This window comes from Hakea prostrata, chromosome 4 (assembly GCF_041222555.1).
Source record: "Hakea prostrata isolate BN-2017 chromosome 4, UWA_Hpros_2, whole genome shotgun sequence".
Taxonomy (NCBI): Eukaryota; Viridiplantae; Streptophyta; class Magnoliopsida; order Proteales; family Proteaceae; genus Hakea; species Hakea prostrata.
Genome location: NC_142603.1, coordinates 13,707,570 through 13,714,514, shown reverse-complemented (window position 1 = coordinate 13,714,514; position 6,945 = coordinate 13,707,570). Strand labels below are relative to the sequence as shown.

The 6,945-nt window shown below is 38.5% G+C and overlaps 1 pseudogene across 1 annotated transcript; it reads left to right on the top strand.

The window, feature by feature from the left end:
* Positions 1–1,326: 1,326 nt before the first annotated feature.
* LOC149018051 (cyanate hydratase-like) lies at positions 1,327–5,207 on the top strand (annotated as a pseudogene). Its single transcript, XR_016173168.1, has 3 exons — positions 1,327–1,950; positions 2,813–2,884; positions 3,301–5,207. The product of XR_016173168.1 is annotated as a cyanate hydratase-like (transcript).
* Positions 5,208–6,945: the final 1,738 nt, after the last annotated feature.

Sequence of the window (6,945 nt, the reverse complement as noted above, 5' to 3'; positions counted from 1 at the left end):
GACCTGTCCATGATTCCAAATGGAAGAATAAGCAAGGGAGACCCACAACACTAGGGTGTCTCCTTGGCATTCCTCATAATTGAATTAAAACTTGAAGCCCTCTCTACTTTTCTCACCAATGACCACATACGTAGCCATCAACCAAATCCAAACCAACCCAACAGAACAGTATGGTTCTCTATTTAGCCAAATACTGTCACACATAAATACAAACACCCAGTCTCCATTACATGTGATCAGGCTTTATATGTAATGGAGTTCTTGTCCTTTACCTTCATTCATTTAAAAGTGAAAGTGAAAGAACGTTTCTGCTGGTGCCCATTTCTTCCCTATGTGCTGGGATCAGTGGCAAACAATGCAAACACATTTGATGTATACAGTTTGATAGATGTGTTTGAGACTTTTACATGGTGGCCTGTCACATTGAAACCACAGATTCTTTGATAAAAGGATACATAATTGAGTGGGGTCTAGTCTCATATTTTGTTGTAAATAGTAAATCCAGTTAGAACTTACTATTGGTTTCCCTTTTGAGGATTGTGTAGACATGACAGATCCACTTTACCTACTCAAATTTTGAACGTAGAATAGGTATGGTATTTTTTTTTTTTTGGAATTGAAGTTTGTCCATGTGATTTTATACTTACTTCGATTACACTCTCAGAGGTAACTTTACATGTAAAAGGCGAGGCCTATGTAAACCACATGACTTCAACCCTCACTCCAAGGATTTATGAGGCGTTGATTTTTGCCAACTAAACCGACTCCGTGAGATTTATTATTATTTTATTTAACATAGTATGTTCAGCATTGATGGAGCATGTTGGGCAGTGCTGATATGGGTTGGGCCTAAACTATGTTAAAGGGAATAAGGGCTGGGCTGGGTCCTAGACAGCCCATTTGTCGGAAAAAAATATTTCTCATACTGATCTGTCGGGGCCAGCTTACAGTGCTCAAAAACTAGCCCTTGAGGAGGGTATAGGGCCCAGCTTACACTCCAACATGACGAGCTTGTAACCAGCTTGGAAAGCATATAGAAGACTTTCCTTAAGAGCAATTAGCTCACCCTCAAGAGCAGAGAACATCTGTCCAAAATCAAAAACAGCAAATAGATTAGACCCTTGTGATCACGACCAATGAAACCAAATCCTCCCACTGCCTGATCCCTTGTTAACAAACCATTGTTGGAGAATTAAAAATGGATCATGTAATAATTAAACTTTAGTGCTCCAAAAACGAAAAATCTTCATTACATAATCAAAGCTTCAGGGTATGCAGCCTTTTTTTTTTTTTTTTGTTCTTCCCAAAACATCAAAGGGTAAGACTAGAACCAACCCCTCGGCTCTTCTGGACTCTAGTTTAGCCTCAAAGGGCAGAACAAAGGCCCCCAAAGCGAAGAAGCATGGAACTACCCTCTGCATCTTTGGTTAGAGATACAGAGACTGTTCTGTTCTGTCCCTTGGGGTTGGGTTGAGTTGGGTTTTCCACGACCGTGGCTGAGAACCAGTGCCCTTAAAATTTTATTTCAGGGAATTAAAAAAAAAATCTGTAGAAATAACCATTTAAATTGAAGTGGAAATGTTGGAACGAAAGCCATTGATGAATTTGATGCAATTCTGCATTTTGAGTTGCTGAAAACCAAAAGGGTCGAGGAGAGTGCTATCGAATTGTAGCCTGCAATGGAAAGCAAATCAAGCGTGGTGGGTTGTCTTCTTGCTGCGAAAAAGAAGTCTGGTAAGAGCAATAATCAGATTGCGGAAGAGGAAGAGACAGGGCTAACCAATGTTTACGTTGATCAGCTATTGAGGAGGCAAGCTCAACTCAAACCTGCTACTACCCCTAAACTTAAGGTTGCACTACCGGACCTCACCGAAGACCTCATCCAGGAGATGATGAATCCTCCTATGCGGTCTTACGACCTTCCATTGTTAGCGAACCTGCTATTTACTGGTGGGTTTTCTTCACTGAAATCTGGTTCTCTTTGTATGAATTGGGTTTAATGTTTTACTAATTTTGGTCTTACTGATACAATTGATGCTTTCTGAAACTTTTTCATTCAAATTCATACCAATTTAGTTTATTTTCTGCGAATTCTTATGGGGGATTTCGTTAAACCTCGTTAGTGAATAACTGATTCAGAATTGATGACAAACCGATTATTTGATTGGCCTTTCCTATTTATATTCTGTTATTAAAATAGATGACAAACGATGACAAACAGTCGAGTTCGGAGAAAGAGAGTGAGAAATGAGTGCCTTAATCACATTTAAGCTGTTTGTGGTTCTTGATGAGTGGGAAGGAATACTTGGTGAGTGCGAAGGTTTTTGGTGCTTGGACACTCAATCTAGTCCAAGAAACATATTGAAGAATCATCAGGAGTATAAGAGATTGTGGAAAGAAAAAAAGTAAGGAAAAAAGCCTACATCTCCAGTTGAAAATGATGGGGGTGATGTGCTGTTTTTACTTTTTGGGGCACTGGGGTACACCATATAGCTCCTATTTGTGGTCTTGGTTTCTGTTCTTTCTTGCACAGGGTAAACTTTTTGCAAATGGATTTGTCATGGATTCGGATGTGTTACAAAAGTCTACATAGTAGTAAAATTATTTTTACCTTGCAACCCCTCTCAGGTTCACTTTTTTACTAATATTGATGTTGATTTTCTCATTGACTATCAAACCCTCACTGATCAATGGGATTTGTTGTTTTTGATAAGCTAAGAAGATTTTCTGAAATATGAACAATTTCCTTTTGCTTATATTAGAGGTTTTTTTGGGTGTTTATCTGTTAACTCGTTTTTTCCTGATTCTATAGATTGAATGAAGCTGTTATGCATTTTGGTGAGAGCATCAAGGAGATCATCAATGAGGAGTTTGGTGATGGCATGTAAGTCTCTGCTACTTTGCCACTTTAAATGGGTTGCTTTTCTTTTTGGTTGAGAGGGAGGGGGTGTTGTAGTTTGGGGTTTGCTTTTATTAATAAGGTTCTCCTTTATTGAATTTGCGTTTTTTATTGAAAGTTCAGGTTAAGTGTTTCGTAGATTGCTAATGCATGATATTTTTTAATCATCTTCTCTCCTTGTTCATTCTGTTATGGGAAATGCAATCAGATGGCAGGAATTCCAGTATAAATTATTCATTTGGTACTAAGAACACCAGTTCATGATATAATTGAATCCTAATGTTTAATTGATCATCTTTTTGTTTTATTAGATAAGTTGTCTTTTGATGACTGCCTAAATTTTCTTGAATACATTGCTGTTAATTTGATTGGTTTTTTATTTGCCCATGCTTTGTTCTTAGTATGTCAGCAATAGACTTCTACTGCTCGGTGGATAAAGTTAAAGGTGTCGATGGAAAGGATTGTGTTGTTGTGATATTTGATGGGAAGTATCTTCCTCATTCTGAGATGGTCAGCAGTTTCCCTTTCCTTGCTTTTATTATTTTTGCCAGGGAAATCTTTATATTTGATGAAACAAGGCTTTGTTGCCTTTGAATCTATGGGAGGATCCCTTCCTAATCTGCATGGTTGATGCTCAAAAGACTGAACACAGTGCAAGAGGCCGCAGAGTCCCGCCTGGGGGGCGGGGATTTTTCTCTGTGGCCTTGTGCCAGAAATTTTTAGATATAAGATAACTCCCTCATGCTTTACCAATCCCAGACCACTTGATTTTTATGTGAAATGTAATTTGTTGCTTTTGGAACCAATGTTAGCATTTGCTGAACAATACATTGACTTGCTTGACATCAATAGTGAATGAACTTAAGTTTGAAACCAAGTTGCATTTTGATTTTGTTTCCCTTATTTGGACTTTTGACAACTTTCCACCTACATGTATTCAAAACAAATTGAATTGTCATCAATTCAGAAAACAAGATAATACATTTAACCTAATTAGTTGTTCGACTAGTTATTGTAGAAGAACAATCTCTTACTGTATTTAAATTTGATGCATGTTGTTTGTTCATGGATATTCGCTTTTGATAGTTGTTTTTGTTGTTGCCACTGTTGCACATTTGCTGAAAGTTGAGGATATGGTGTCAAGGATAAGGCTGCAATAAACTTAATGAAATCCTTTTTGCTACCTACAAAGGCATGCACTTCTCCGTTGTTGCCACGCTTAGTTGTTTGACCTTTGTCTTTTGATGAGTAAATCTCATTAAGAAGGGACTGTAATCCTTACACTGTGTCTGCTTTGTTTGTAGCTTTAGTTGAGTAAAATCTCTTCAATCTCATTTATGCTTGTATGAAATTTTACTAAAAAGTGTCTTTGAGATGTATTTGATGGCAATAACTTCAGTTATTATTTGCATTTATACTGATTCTTCATTTCTTTTCAAATAAGAATTGAATGTGGCTATGAATCACTTCATGCAGTTATGTTTATCCCTTTACATTTCTTGGGACATGAATGATAGTGGCATGTTGATCTTTTAGATATCCTGATCTGGTGTGAGATACTAAAATGAACAATAACAGTTACAAACTTTAAACATTAGCAACCATGTAGGAGAACTGAGGAGGATTGAAGCAGGGAGATGGGCTGGGAGGCTGCCAAGAATATCAGCTGCTCTCACCATCGATTGTATTACAATGAGCACAAAAAGGGCTTCAAAACTCAGATTATAAGTAGGAATCCCAAAGACAATCCAACCCATTACTTCTTTATGTGAAAAGAGTACCCCTAACCATTCTATGATAACGAGGAACTTAAATTATTAGTCATGAGGGGGATATTAACTAACCAGTGCTAACTCTCTCCTTCAAGTTGGAGCATACAAGTCACATAACCATGTAGAGATATGGTAAGGACATCACTCAGTTGATCTGTAGTAGGAAACAAATGGAGTGATAGTCAGCTTGTGCATCTAAATTCAATGTGATTGGTTCTTTTGTAGAACATTGGATTACTAACAATATAGATGAATGGTTGCTTATTGCAAAACATTTTCATTGGTGACACAAAAGGCAAATATAACTCTTGAAGTAACAATTTCTATTAGGATTAGAGCGATCAATCACACACAATTGAATATAAACAAGGAAAAAAAGAGCCACGGATTTTACCCTGGTTCACTTCAATGTGAGGCTACGTCCAAGCATTAGGTTTTTCACTATATTCTTCTTAAAACAACTACATTAGATGTTCTGTTATAAGAGAATATAGATGGTCGGGTTAAGGTTTTAAGAAAAACCCAAGACCCAAGTCAACGCAGTCCCATTTCACCCCTCGAGTGTGGATCATCTCCCCTAACGGTGTTACAACCACAAATTATGTGGGGCCCATAAGTTATAAATTAGAAAACATTAAAAAAAAAAACTCCATCACCCAAACCCTGTGGGCCCCCTATAATTTGTGGTCAATAGCCGTCAGGGGAGATAATCCAAACTCTTTCCCCCCTATGTGAAAGCATCTAATCATAGAAGACAAAGCTTTTGTGAGAGAAGCCATCTTTAAAATGTCTTTCCTCATCTGGGCCTTCTAGTTAGCTTGCAATAACCTGGTGTTCAACCGTGAACCACTTGACCCAGGTGAAGTTATGAAAGGGCCCAAGAGCACTTCCATGAATTATGGGATTATCATCAACCTCCATCCAATGACGGCGGCGTTCACCCCCTTGGTTTGGTCTCTTTATCATCCCGATCGGACTGCTCTATGATGGCGTCGAGTCTGGTAGGAGAGTTGGAGGCAATCGAGGAAGGTATTCAGCTAGGCATTTAGGTGGGCTACTTTTAGATACAGGTGGAATATGACCGTCTCAAGGCGGTCTCAACCCTGCATAAAGGCTCCTCTAATATCTTGGAGATCGCTAAATGGTGGAAGACATTTGCTTTATCTCTTGCACAGTTGCACTCCAAACGCAAAAAAGAAAAAAAGAAAAATGCAGATTAGCTTTAGTCTTATTCCAAGGGTTGTCTACTGTGTTATAGATAAGATGCACACGTGTATGAGGGTGACATATCACTCAGCTTGTCACCTGACTGTTTGGTTGGGAAATATCCCGCTGAATAAAACAAATAAGGAATGCCTCATTCACTCTAAGACAAAAAAGGACACTAATCGGGCATTCACCCCAAAAATAGTTGGATGAGCAGTCATGCGGGACTCAATCGATTCTACGAAAGGTAACCTGTACATTATTTAACAAGGTCCCAATCCTTAGGTAAGGATACGAACATTTTCTAGATAATCTCTGATCATAACTCACTCGGAACCTTAATTTGATCCCCGATTGACTTAGTAATTGGAGGCGATTGCCCGGCATCCTAGCCAGCCTGTGTCTGACTTCTTTTGCAGGATTTATTCTCCAGAATGGGGACACTATTCGAGTATCAAGTGTTTAGTCAGGACGTGGGTTAGATTTGAGACACAACAAAATGCATTGTCGACGCCCTTGCTTGTCATAGCCTAGTGTTGCAGTCTAGAATGTTTTGGTCGAGTTAAGATCTGCAACTCCGATGGGGAGCATTTTGTGGTTCCGAATGCTTTTGGACCACAAAATGCAAGGGGGCCATAGGGTATTGGTGTGGATCTTGCCTTCTTTGAATTTTTTATTTTATTTTTTATCTATGGGCCCCACTTGATTTTGTGATTGAGAAGTGTAAGGGATGCTCCCCATCAGGGGTGATGGTGCAGAGTCGTTTTGATTGATGTCCTCTTATTGGTGTCATCTTTCCTTTAAAGTTGACCTAATGTTTTGTAACCACTCTTTGAGTCAATAAAATTTCTTTCTACCAAAACAAATAATAATAAAGCATCCCAAAAAGGGGGAAAAAATGAAAGGTCCACCATTAAAAACCCTTTTTTTTAGCGGTGGCGTAAGGGGAGGGTCCTAAGAAGTGACAAGTGTCGAATAACCAATGAGTGAAAATAAGCGAGATAAACCAAATTGTGAGGGGGCAAACATCACTAATGATGCTTCCAAAAGAAAATGATCTAGTTTCTT